This window comes from Neovison vison, chromosome 3, assembly GCF_020171115.1.
Source record: "Neovison vison isolate M4711 chromosome 3, ASM_NN_V1, whole genome shotgun sequence".
NCBI lineage: Eukaryota > Metazoa > Chordata > Mammalia > Carnivora > Mustelidae > Neogale > Neogale vison.
The window spans coordinates 163,626,747-163,640,048 of NC_058093.1; the positions used below are offsets into that span (position 1 = coordinate 163,626,747).

Below are 13,302 nucleotides of genomic sequence, written 5' to 3' on the forward strand. Positions count from 1 at the left end.
TATCTCATGAGAAGATAAATTTGAGCAGAATGCATTTGGGGGGCAAGAGACTGGTAGGAGGACAAAGGTGAGATGAAAATATATCCTAATGTGTCATGCCAGGGATTTGGATTATGGGGAGCCACTGAAAATTTTTATGGAAGTGAATCACATGTTTAGATACACATTTTAGAGAGTTCACTCTAGAGAATGTAACTGAAGCTGGGTAAGACTGGAGGCTGAAAGTGAAATTAAGGGCTTTTGAAAAATTGAGGTAATATATACTGTGGAGTACTATGCCTCCATTAGAAAGGATAAATACCCAACTTTTGTATCAACATGGACAGGACTGGAAGAGATTATGCTAAGTGAAATAAGTCAAGCAGAGAGAGTCAATTATCATATGGTTTCGCTTATTTGTGGAGCATAAGGAATAGCATGGAGACATGGGAGATGGAGAGGAGAAGGGAGATGGGGGAAATTGGAAGGGGAGATGAACCATGAAAGACTTCGGACTCTGAGGAACTAACTGACGGTTTTGGAGGGGAGCAGGGTGGGAGATTGGGTGAACCTGGTGGTGGGTATTGTGGAGGGCGTGTATTGCATGGAGCACTGGGTGTGGTGTATAAACAATGAATTATGGAACACTGAAAAGAAATTTAAAAAATAAATAAAAAATAAAGTTATGGATAGGAAAAAAAAAAAGAAAAATTGAGGTGAGGTATAATAAAACAGGAAAGTGAGGCAATAACTGAGGATGGAAAGAAGTGAGACTGATTTGAGAGATGCATAAGAACAAAAAGATAGGGGCGCCTGGGTGGCTCAGTGGGTTAAAGCCTCTGCCTTTGGCTCAAGTCATGATCCCGGGGTCCTGGGATCGAGCCCCGCATCGGGCTCTCTGCTCGGCGGGGAGCCTGCTTCCCTCTCTTTCTCTGCCTGCCTCTCTGCCTGCTTGTGATCTGTCAAATAAATAAATAAAATCTCAAAAAAAAAAAAGAACAAAAAGGAGGGAAGATTTATCATTAATATAACAAAAAGCATATATGTTTCTCATAGAAAGATTTTATTGAAACTCCATATGAGAAACATGATTTTTTTTTAAGATTTATTTATTTATTTTAGAGAGAGGTGGGGGCAGAGGGAGAAGGGGAGAGAGAAGCCCAAGCCAACTCTGCACTCATTGTGGAGCCTGACATGGGGCTCAATTCCACAACTAATGCAATCATGACCTAAGCCAAAAGTCTGACATTGAACAGACTGCACCACCCAGGCATCCCGAAACATATTTGCTTTTTGTTATATTTATGATAAATATTTCTTCCTGTCATGTTATTTTCTGAATATTATATTTTTTGCTAAATAAGAGTTTTAAATTTTGAAGTAGTAAAAATTTACTGATTTCTTCTTTTGTGATTCCTCATATTATTAAATTTAGAATTGAGTTTACAGATTAATTTGGGAAGAACTGTCATCTTCACAGTCCACAAAGTATATCTATTTACTTAAGTATTCTTTTAAAATTATTTAGCTTTTCAAAAAATAGTTTTCAATAAAGTTTTGTAGTTTTTTCAAAATATAATTCCATGTTAAAACTTCTGTGTATGTCATACACACAAATATATACTATATATATTCCAATGAGGTCAAATATTTAATTGCTATTGAAAAATGTATCTTGGGGTGCCTGGGTGGCTCAGTGGTTAAGCCTCTGTCTTTGGTTCAGGTCATGATACCAGAGTCTTGGGATCAAGCCCTTGCATCGGCCTCTCTGTTGAGCAGGGAGCCTGCTTCCTCCTCTCTCGGCCTGCCTCCCTGCCTACTTGTGATCTCTCTCTCTGTCAAATAAATAAATAAAATCTTTAAGAAAAATGTAACTTTTCAAATGACTATTTTCTAGTTATCTGTTGCTGATATGTGAAAGCACAATTGATTTTTCTATCTTTTTTTCTAGCAAACCTGTAGAACTTTTTCTGTTGTGAATAGTTTTTCTCTGATAATAATATAAATTTCTCTCTAAATAATAGCATCTGCCCAATGTTGACTTATTTTACTTTTCTTTGTGATCCAAAAACCATATATGTTTTTCTTGCCTTATTATACTAACTAAGACCTTCAGTAGTATGCTGAATAGGAGCAATGACAAGTGTGCATTCTTAACTAAAGAAGCCTGTTTATCAAGAGGACTTACAATACTAAATGTTAATGTACCAAATAGAGAGCTTCAGATTACATAAAGCAAAAACTGGTAGAACTGAAATGAGGAATAGACCAATCTACAGTTATAGTCAGAGATTTCCATCTCTGATTATTAATTATTTATAGATATACTCTCTCAATTATTAATAGATATACACCAAAAAAATTCACTTTAAGTCTAAAGATACAGAGGGACATATCCTTCTATGAGGATAGATGTAAGGATAAAAGAATAGGTATAAGGACAGTGTTGTGGGTTCAAAAGCATCCACAAAATAGATGTGTTGAAGTCTTAACCTCTATACTTATAAATGTGACCTTATTTGAAATAGGATCTTTGCAGATGTGATCAAGTTGATGAGGTCATACTGGATTAAGCGGGCCCTAAATTCAATGAGTGGTGTCTTTATAAGGAGGGAGAGATTTGAAGACACAGAGACATGGAGAAGCAATCCAAGTAATACCAGAGTCAGAGACTACAGCTGCCTCAAGCCAAAGAATGCCAAGGATTGTCAGTATCCAAAATAAGTTGGAAAAGGGAAGAAGAAGAGGAGTCTTTTTTAGAGCCTTCAAAGGGAGTATGGCCTGCTGACACCTTGATTTTGGACTTCTAGACTCCAAAGCTATGCAAAAATAAATTTCTGTTGTTTTTAAGTCACTCAGTTTGTGACAATCTTTTGTTACAGCAGCCCTAAGAATAAACAGATAATAAGATAACAGATAAATTTAACAGATATAAGAATACAAGGCAAAGATGTAGAAGACTTGAAGAACATGACCAATGTTACCTAATGAACATTTAGAGAACATCCTCCCAACAAGAGCAGAATACATAACTTTTTTCAAGTATGCACAGAATATTTACCAAAACAGACCATATTCTAAGCCTTAAACCAACTCACAATGATTTAAAATTATACATTCATACAAAGTATATTCTGACCATGATGGCATTAAATTATGAATCAATAATAGAAACAAATCAAAAAAGAATCCCAAGTATTTGAAAAATAACTGAAATTTTCATCAATTGAGATAACCTCCTAATTCAGGAGTATGGATTTGAATGTTTTATATACCATATATATATATGTATATATATATATATTTTTTTAAATTCTAATTAGGTTATTCTTATTCATTTCTATTGATTTTATGAACTTAGGAGTTGAATACTTTTATTCTCAAGGGTTTTTTTTTCTTTCAGTAAAATTGTCTGGTTTTTCTGAGTATATAACAACCTGATTTTCTTTCCCAATATTTATACTACTTATTTTTATTTCATTTGCCCAAATTTTCAGAACAATACTAAATATTAGTAGTAATTAACAGTGCTTTGTTCCTGATTTACACCAGAATGCCTCTGATGTTTATCAGCTGTGATCTTAAAAGTTAAGAACCATTGTTTAGAATCATGAGTTACTAGCATTCATACAATCCTTAATCTACAGGAGATGATTCTTGAGATCATAAAGGTTCAGTGAGTAGTATTCCAAGATCTTAGAACTAAACAGTGGAGGAACCATGACTAGAATTTCTTTCCATTTATGGTTTTGTTGTTACCAAACTTTACAACACAACTTGTAATGGTTTTCCTCATCTCTAATCTTTTAACTGCAAATTAGTGCAATTGCACTTTCTTTAAGTAACAAGTATATTGAGATCTAATTCATATAACATATAATTCATTCACTTAAATCATACAATACAGTGGATTTTTAGCACATTCACAGAGTTATGCATCATACTCACAATTATTTTAGAATATTTTTATCACCCCCCAAAAGAAGCCTGGCAGTCCATAGCCATAACCTTCCAACTCTCTTCAACTCCTCCCCACCACTTCTGCCCCCCAGCCCTAACCTATTTTCTATCTTTATAGATGTACCTATTCTGGATATTTCATATAAGTGGAATCATATGTGGTCCTTTGTGACTGGCTTTTCCCATGTAGCATGTTTTTAAGGTTCATCCATGTTGTAGCCTGTATCAGTAATATTAATAATAATATTCTGTTGCATGTTATATACTTATTCGTCAGTTGATGAACATTGGGACTGTTTCCATTTTTTGGCTATTGCAAATAATACTATTATGAATGTTTATATATAAATTTTTATGTGGGCATAAATTTTCATTTCTCCTAGATGGAAAAGTGCTGCATCATATGGTAGCTCTATGTTTAGTAGCTGAGAAACTCTATGTTTGAGGAACTGTTTTCCAGACCACGGCACCACTTCAATTTTCCCACTGGCAGTATAGGAAGTCTCAAATTTCTCCACACCCTTGTCTCACTTGTTATTCTTTGTTCTTTGATATAGCCATCCTAGTGGGTGTGAGGTGGCATTTTAGTATAGCTTTGATTTTCATTTTGCTGATGATTAATGATGTTGGACATCCTTTCATGTGCTTATTGACTATTATCTTTCTTTGGAGAACTCTATTCATATCCTTTGCCCCCCCCCCCACCTTTTTTAGAGATTTTGTTTATTTATTTACTTGAAAGAGAGAGAATGAAAGAGATAGAGGGAGAGCGTTAGAGAGAGCATGAGATGGTGGAAGGGCAGAGGGAGAAGGTGACTCTCCCCTGAGCAGGGAGACCAATGCCAGACTTGGTTCTGGAACTCCAGGATCATGACCCGAGCTGAAGGCAGTTGCTTAACCAGCTGAGCCACCCAGGTGCCCCTTTGCCCATTTTTTTTAACCTTGAGAATATTTAAATGTTTATTGACAGTTCAAGTTTCCTCTTTTGTGAAATGACTTTCTGTCACTTGTCTATTTTTCCATTGTATTGTTTCCTTTTTTTTCTTATTAATCATAGTTCTTTAGTGTAGATATGTATCTTTCACATTTGTAGCTTGTACTTTTGCTATCTTTGTGGTCTTTTGATTGAAAAAAAGATCTTAAATTCAATTATTAATCTTTTCTGTTAGGATAAGCACTTTTGGAATCTTGTTTAAGAAATCTGTCCCTCCTAGGGGCATCTGGGTGACTCAGTCAGTTAAGCATCCAACTCTTTTTTCTTTTCTTTTCTTTTTTTTTTTTAAGATTTTATTTATTTATTTGACACAGAGAAACAAAACGAGAGAGGGAACCTAAGCAGGGGGAGGGGGAGAGGGAGAAGCATCCTTCCTGTTGAGCAGGGAGACTGATGTAGGGCTCTAGACCTGAGCTTTTGGCAGACACTTAATGACCTGAGCCACCCATGTGCCCCAAGCATCCAACTCTTGATTTTGGCTCAGGTTATGATCTTGGGTCTTAAGACAGAGTCCTGCATGGGGCTCCATGCAGGAGTTTGCTTGCGATTCTCTCTCTCCCTTTCCTATTGCCTTTCCCTCAATTCTCTTCTAATTAAAGAAATAAAATCTTAAAAAAAAAAAGATGTGTGAAAGGAAGGCAGTATAGTGTATCAGTGATACCATATTAAAACAGATTGAAGAGGCAGGTTACCTAAGTTCAAACCACAGCTCTTCTACTTAGGGCTCTGAGACAATTTAACCTCTTTTCCTTCAGTTTCCTCATTTATGAAATGAGATGATATTAACAGTACCTACTCCATAGGGCTGTTAGGAGGAATAAGAGCTGGTATATGTAAAATGCTTAAAACTATAGCAGTTATGTAAGAGGCATCAGGTAAGTGTTTGCTATTATTATTTGCATCTTTATTCTACCTGATCTGATTTTTTAAAATGAATTGGGTTTTTGTTTCAAAGAGATAACCAATATTAAAGCACCATTTACTGAATAATTCATCCTTCCTGCATTGCCTTGTTCACGTTTCAGGTTGGTCTATCCTGCATCTCTCTATTCTATTTCATTGATCTACTCAACTACATCTGTCTTTTTAATAACTGTGTTACAACCTTAGTGTGTCTGGCTTTCTGGTAGAATAAATCCCTCCGCATTTGCCTTCAAAATTATCTAACTATTCTTAGAACTTTGGTCTTAAATATGGATTTTAGGATTAGTTTGTCAAATTCCATAAAATCTCTATGGGTATTTTGATTGAAATTGCATCGAACCTATGGATTAATTCTGGTAGAATTGACTTCTTTATGGTGCCTCTACCACTACCAATGAAAGCATAAATTAAAGTTCTCCAAAAACATGTTTTCTCATATGATACACTTTCGGATAGGATTCTTTTTTTTTTTTTTTTAAGATTATTTTTATTTATTTATTTGACAGACACAGAATACAAGTAAGCAGAGAGGCAGGCAGAGAAAGAGGAGGAAGCAGGCTCCCGGCTGAGCAGAGAGCCCGATGTGGGGCTCGATCCCAGGATCTGGGATCATGACCTGAGCCGAAGGCAGGGGCTTTAACCCACTGAGCCACTCAGGTGCCCCCGGATAGGATTCTTATGAGCTATGTCTAGCTGACCAAAACCAAGTCAAATGATGATGCCTTAAGTCTAAGACCTAAAAATATGAGTTGGGCTTTCTACTTCTGGGAGACAAATGAAGAGATGAATAGCCACATATATATGATGAAGGTGCCTGTATATTTAGTTCACTGCACCATTCCCAAGTGAGTATATTTTTTTGAAGAGACATTATTTATTTATTTATGAGGGGGTGGAGCACAAGCAGAGGGAAGGGCAGTGGGAGAGGGAGAAGCAGACTTCCTACGGAGCAGGGAGCCGAAGCAGGGCTTGATCCCAGGACTCTGGGATCATGACCTGAGCCAAACTGAGACTCTAAACCATTTAAGCCACTCAAGCACCCCTAAAATGAGTACAATTTTGTTTCTTCCTTTTCTTTTTTTGCTTTATGTTTTAAGGTTTATTTATTTATTTTAGAGAGAGAGAGCTAGCACACGGAAGGGCAGAGGGAGAGGGAGAGAGAACATTTAGCTACACCTCACTGAGTGGAGCCTGACATGGGGCTCGATATTATAACCCTGAGATCATGAACTGAGGCAAAACCAAGAGTTGGAAGCTTTACTGATTGCACTACCCAGGTGCCCCTTGTTTCTTCCTTTTGAAATCCTCTAAGTTTTGCTTATTTTTTTCTTCTTTAGCTGCTCTTATAGAAAGCTAGAAAAGTACTGAATAGAAACAGTGATAATGGATATCTTTGTTTTATCCTGATTTTAAAGTAAATGATTCTTATATTTCACCATTGAGTATAATATGGATTATAGCTACATTTTTACCCAGTTATGGGAAGTAAAAATACATAATTTAAAAGCAAATAGTAAAAAAAGCAAGCATTAATATTATCTCTTATTTTAGAAGTATAAGGGAGAAAAATAATTATAAAAGAATTTTACCTACAGATTTAATTAAAGAAGATGTATATGGAACTTAAATACTTATAATAAGTATAAAATAGAATTATGGGCATCTGATTCAGCAAAGAAGTCAAACTCTCACTCTTTGAAGATGATGATACTTTATGTGGAAAACCCAAAAGACTCCACCCCAAAACTGCTAGAACTAATAAAGGAATTCAGTAAAGTGGCAGGATATAAAACCAATGCACAGAAGTCAGTTGCAGAAGAAAGAGAAATAAAGGAGTCCATTCCATTTACAATTGCATCCCAAACCATAAGATACCTAGGAATAAATCTAACCAAAGAGACAAAGAATCTGTATTCAGTAAACTAGAGAATACTCATGAAAGAAACTGAGGAAGACACAAAGAAATGGAAAAACATTCCATGCTCAGGGATTGGAAGAACAAATATTGTGAAAATGTCTATGCTACCCAGAGCGATCTACACATTTATACAATCCCTATCAAAATACCATCAACAGAAATGGAATAAATAATCCTAAAATTTATATGTTATCAGAAAAGACCATGAATAGCCAGAGGAATGTTGAAAAGAGAAGCAAAGCTGGTGGCATCAAAATTCCAAACTTTAAGCTCTATTACAAAGGTGTAATCATCAAGACAGTATGGTACTGGCACAAAGACAGACATATAGATCAGTGGAACAGAATAGAGAGCCCATAAGTGGACCCTCAACTCCATAATCAACTAATCTTCGACAATGGAAAAAAAGACAGTCTCTTCAACAAATGGTGTTGGGGAAATTGGACAGCCATATGCAGAAGAATGAAACTGGACCGTTTCCTTATAACACACACAAAAATAGACTCAAAGTGGAAGAAAGACCTGAATGTGACACAGGAACCCATCAAAATCTTTGAGGAGAACACAGGCAGCAACCTCTTCAATCCGCAGCAACTTCTTCCTATAAACATCCTCAAAGGCAAGGGGAACAAGGGCAAAACTGAGCTATTGGGACTTCATCAAGATAAAAAGCTTTTGCATAGCAAAGGAAACAATCAACAAAACCAAAAGACAAGGGACAGAATGGAGGGTATTTACACATGACATATTAGATAAAGGGCTAGTACTCAAAATCTATAAAGAATTTATCAAACTCAACACCCAAAGAACAAATAATCCAAACAAGAAATGGTCAGAAGACATGAACATACTTTTCTGCAAAGAAAACATCCAAATGGCCAACAGACACATGAAAAAGTGCTCAACATCACTCAGCATCAAGGAAATACAAATCAAAACCTCAATGAGATACCACCTCACACCAGTCAGAATGGATAATAATTAACAAGTCAGGAAGTGACAGATGTTGATGAGGATGTGGAGAAAGGGGAGCTCTCTTAAACTGTTGGTGGGAATGCAAGCCAGTGCTGCCACTCTGGAGAACAGTATGGAGGTTCCTCAAAAAGATGAAAGGAGAGCTACCGTACTACCCAGCAATTGCACTACTGGGTATTTACCCCAAAGATACAAATGTCATGATCTAAAGGGGCATGTGTACCCCAATTTAATAGCAGCAATGTCCACAATAGCCAAACTGTGGAAGGAGTCTAGATGTCCATTGACAGATGAATGGATAAATGGTGTATATATATATAATGGAATATTATGCAGCCATCAAAAATTGAAATCTTGCCATTTGCAATGACATGGATGGAACTAGAGGGTATTATGCTAAGCGAAATAAGTCAACCAGAGGAAGACAATTAAATGATCTTGCTGATATGTGGAATTTGAGAAAGCAGGCAGAGAGAAAGCAGGAAGAGAGGAAAAAATCAAATGAGATGAAACCAGAGAGGGAGACAAACCATAAGAGACTCTTAATCTTAGGAAACAAACTGAGGGTTGCTGGAGAGGAGGTGGGTGGGAGAATTGGGGTGGGGGGGCTGATGGATATTGGGGAGGGCATGTGCGATGGTGAGTGCTGTGAATTGTGTAAGACTGATGAATCACAGACCTGTGCCCCTGAAACAAATAATATATGTTAATAAAAATAAATAAATGAAAAAAATAGAATTATGGGCTTTGGAGTACAAAATTGTAGCTATGATTCACCCTTAAAATAATAAGGAAATGGATGTCATGTTAATTTTAGAACAGTAATAAAAAATTTTAAAACATTCCAGTGCAGTAAATAAAATAAAAAAGGGGGGGCCAATATATGGATTATATATTTGTCATTTTTTCCTCCTAGAGTTTTTTTTTAATTTTTTTAAAAAAGATTATATTTATTTATTGGACAGAGATCACAAGTAGGCAAAGGGGCAGGCAGAGAGAGAGGAGGAAGCCGGCTCCCTGCTGAGATTCTGGGATCATGACCTGAGCGGAAGGCAGAGGCTTTAACCCCCTGAGCCACTCAGGCACCCCCTTCCTCGAGTTTTAAAGAAACATAATGTAAAATCTATTTTTTTTTAAAGATTTGATTTATTTTATTTGACAGACAGAGATCACAAGTAGGGAGAGGCAGGCACAGAGAGAGGAAGGGAAGCAGGTGAGCTGAAGGCAGAGGCTTTAAGCCACTGAGCCACCCAGGCGCCCCCATAATGTAAAAGCTTTGAGCTTAAAAAACTTTTAATGTATAAATATTCTGGGTATCCCCTGACCTCCCACGCTCTGATATACAGGTAGCTATTACCTATGTGATATTATTATTACCTATGTGATAACTATGCAACTATGTAATTAAGAATGGTTTTTTAACCAGGTTTTAAAGCCAATACTCAATAGCGCCATCTACCGTTGACATAGTGAAATTTAATAATAATGGAAAGAATAACAGATTCTCAGATCTTCACATTGAAATGAATACAAGAAATCTTCTAGCCCCAACTTTCTAAGCTTACAGGTAAAGAATGTGAGGCTCAGAAAATATAAGGGATTTGTCAAATCCACAGATTTCTTGCTACATTTCTGGAGGTGCTTTCAAAGGAAGAAAACATGGGAAAACAATTTATCCTAGTGATCACATCTCTAGGGTTAAACTGTGCTGGTTCTCTTCCTGGCTCCAGTGCTGATTATCTTTGGGGAAACTAATTAACTGTTCTGTGCTTCAGTTTTTACATCTGAGATTTGGCAGTGCATGTACTTCTCAGGGTTTATGTGAGAAGCAGAAGCAGCAGAGAATATAAAAAATTATGCTTGGTAGATAGTGACCAATAATGGTGATACTATTTCTATCCACAAGTGGTAGCACTATTTTCGGACCCCCTCTCTGACTTCAGTGTCTGTGTTCTTTAAACTTGACCTCACCAGCCATCAGAAGAGACCGGCAATACCATACATACAAAATAAAACATACATACAAAATAAAACAATTGATAACACAGTATGGATATAAATATAAGCCCATTGACTTAGCATAAATTTTATGGCATTATTTTATATTGGGGAGAGAAGGAAGCTGGTTCTCATATTTAATATTGAAAAAGGGGTCCTTAGTTGTTTATGTTATTAACTCTTGTCCAATAAGTTGCCTCTCTTTTAGTGATAGACCCTATCCTCTTGACTTTGAGCGGGAGCAAATGGCCAAAGCCTGGACAACCATAGCATCTCACTTTTCCTGGACCCAGTGAATAGTCCAGAGGAAATGTGATGAAAATGGGACAGTGTCCAGAGGAATTAGAGAAATGAGAGATGTGGGGTATCTTGGACCCCATACAAATACATTCTGCAGGATACCTCATTCCTAATAAAGTGTGGTGGACACCTTTGACTTTTTAAATAATATTCCCTCTCCTCTTCGTTTAAGAAGAGAAGCCTATGTTTTGGAGTCTCTGTTGGAGATATGTGTGATCGTGAGACTCACTGAGGCCAGTGGGATGTGCGTCAAATTATTGAATGCCATTAATACAATTTGATCCTAAACCATTAACCATGTGATTTTCCATTCTCTTTTTTCCATTCCTGCAGCCTGGAAAGCAGATGTGGCAGTGACTCAGCATTAACCTTTAGATGAGGACATCTTAGAAGATGAACACCTTAGAAGACCAGGAGAGATTAGGGAAGAAATAGATTTTTACAGTGAGTTACTCACTGGAAATACTATGTGTGAGTGTAGTGTTAGACTGTAAAGTCAATGCATAAGACAAAAATCCATTTAGGGTCAGCCACAAAAAGGAATGAAATAGTGATACCTGCTACAACATGGACGAACCTTCAAAGCATTATGCTAAGTGAAGGAAGCCAGACACGAGTCACATATTGTATGATTCCATTTATATGTAAGTTCAGGATAAGTAAATCTATAAAGACAGAAAGTAGATTAGTGAGTTCCAGGGGTGGAAGGGTGAGGGGTATAGAGTGACCGCTAATGTGTACCAAGCTTCTTTTTAGGGTGATGACAATGTCCTGGAATTAGATAGAAGCAGTGGTTGTTCCACTTCAAAAATACTAGAAGCCACTGAAATGTCCACTTTAAAGGGATGAATTTTATTGAATGTGACTATCTCAAAAAAATTCATTTGGGCTAAATTACTCTTGAAAGTCCTTCTCAGAGAGGCTAATACAACGAGTTTTATCTTTAGTGGAAAAAGTATGTTGCCTTTGTAACTCTTACTTTGAGCTGAGTGCTAAATAAAGTAGTATGCGTGCACTGAGGAGCCCTCTTAACCAGAAAAATATGTAACTTGAGTCATACTCACTTGTACGGATTCTCACGTAAGGAATTGAGATCTGAGGTATTCAAAAGGTATCCTCCTGAGGATACAAGAAGAATTTCCCAGAGGCGCTCAGACACAAATAGTTTTAAAAAGAATTTCCAAATCCTCAACCTGCCCGTTATCTTTTCTACATTGGTTTGTGGCTAAGCTGATAAGTCATTACGTCCTTTTGTCCTTTCCTACCTCCCATCTCAATTTACAGGAGGAGGGATACCTCTTGCCTGTCGTTAAGTTCTTACTACGGTAAAAACCTCAAGGCGCCAAACGACCCGACGATCTGAGATACTCGCGTTGGGGAAGCCTCCTTTAAATCAAGGTACCATAAAACTGCGATTGAGCGTTGTGTTTCTCCGTGCTTGATGCTTTTGGCAAACAACTCAGAAGGAATTCGAGCAATTCCGTGACACGATGGTAGAATCCCTTTCACTCACTTCTATTTATGTAAAGGAACAAGCTCTAAAAGGGAACGCTAAGCACCAAAGCCAGTTTCGGACTCCATTTGGTAAGGAATTCCTGGCTTCCCACACCTCCACGGCTCCGAAGAAAACCTGCCAGCATCGTGAAATAAAGGAGACGCGGCTGCGGACGAAAGACACGGACGTTTGCAAGCACAGTCCGCAGCAGCGCGAGCTTCCCCTCACACTCGCGTTAACTGCAGCACCCACAAGAGCACACAGCTCTGCTCACTGGTGGAGTCCACGTTGGTCCGTGGCAGGCCGTTTCTCAAAGCATGGCTGCGTTCCAGCGATACCAGCTCTGTTCAGGCCGGCGCCACAGGAACCACTCTTCCGTGAGCAGGTGCCCCTTGCTCTTCTACCCGGAGCTCGGAAGCAGAGCGAACAGCCACATTATTTGCCTATTGTTTTTAGGGAGAGCCTTTGGGGCTCCAAACTGACCCGGCTCGCGCGTAAAGCGAGCGAGAGCCCCCACCACTGTGACAGCACGGATCTCGAACGCTGACCTGTACGCTCGCCCCTGGCACCTCCCTTGGCTTTGCCAAGCGCCAGTGTGAGAACCAGGCCTAGAGTGGCTCGTCTCCTCCTTGGCTCCGCCCATCGCGCTGGTAGCCCCGCCCCTCCCCGTGGAGCCCCACCCATCGCACCATTTCCGGCGCCAGCCAGCCTTCCTACCGGCCTCTGTCGCTCTTCACTTCCCTCTCCACGGCTCTTCCC

At 38.2% G+C, this 13,302-nt stretch overlaps 1 long non-coding RNA gene across 2 annotated transcripts in view; it reads right to left on the reverse strand.

The window, feature by feature from the left end:
• LOC122902950 overlaps positions 1-13,302 on the reverse strand; it is a 34,668-nt gene that overhangs the window by 21,168 nt on the left and 198 nt on the right. Inside the window, exon 1 of one of the 2 annotated variants that reach the window (XR_006383895.1) lies at positions 12,113-12,658. The exons of the other annotated variant lie outside the window; for it this stretch is intronic. This is a non-coding gene — a long non-coding RNA (uncharacterized LOC122902950). Of the gene's footprint in view, positions 1-12,112; positions 12,659-13,302 lie in introns of those variants that run through there. 2 annotated transcript variants of the gene reach the window in all.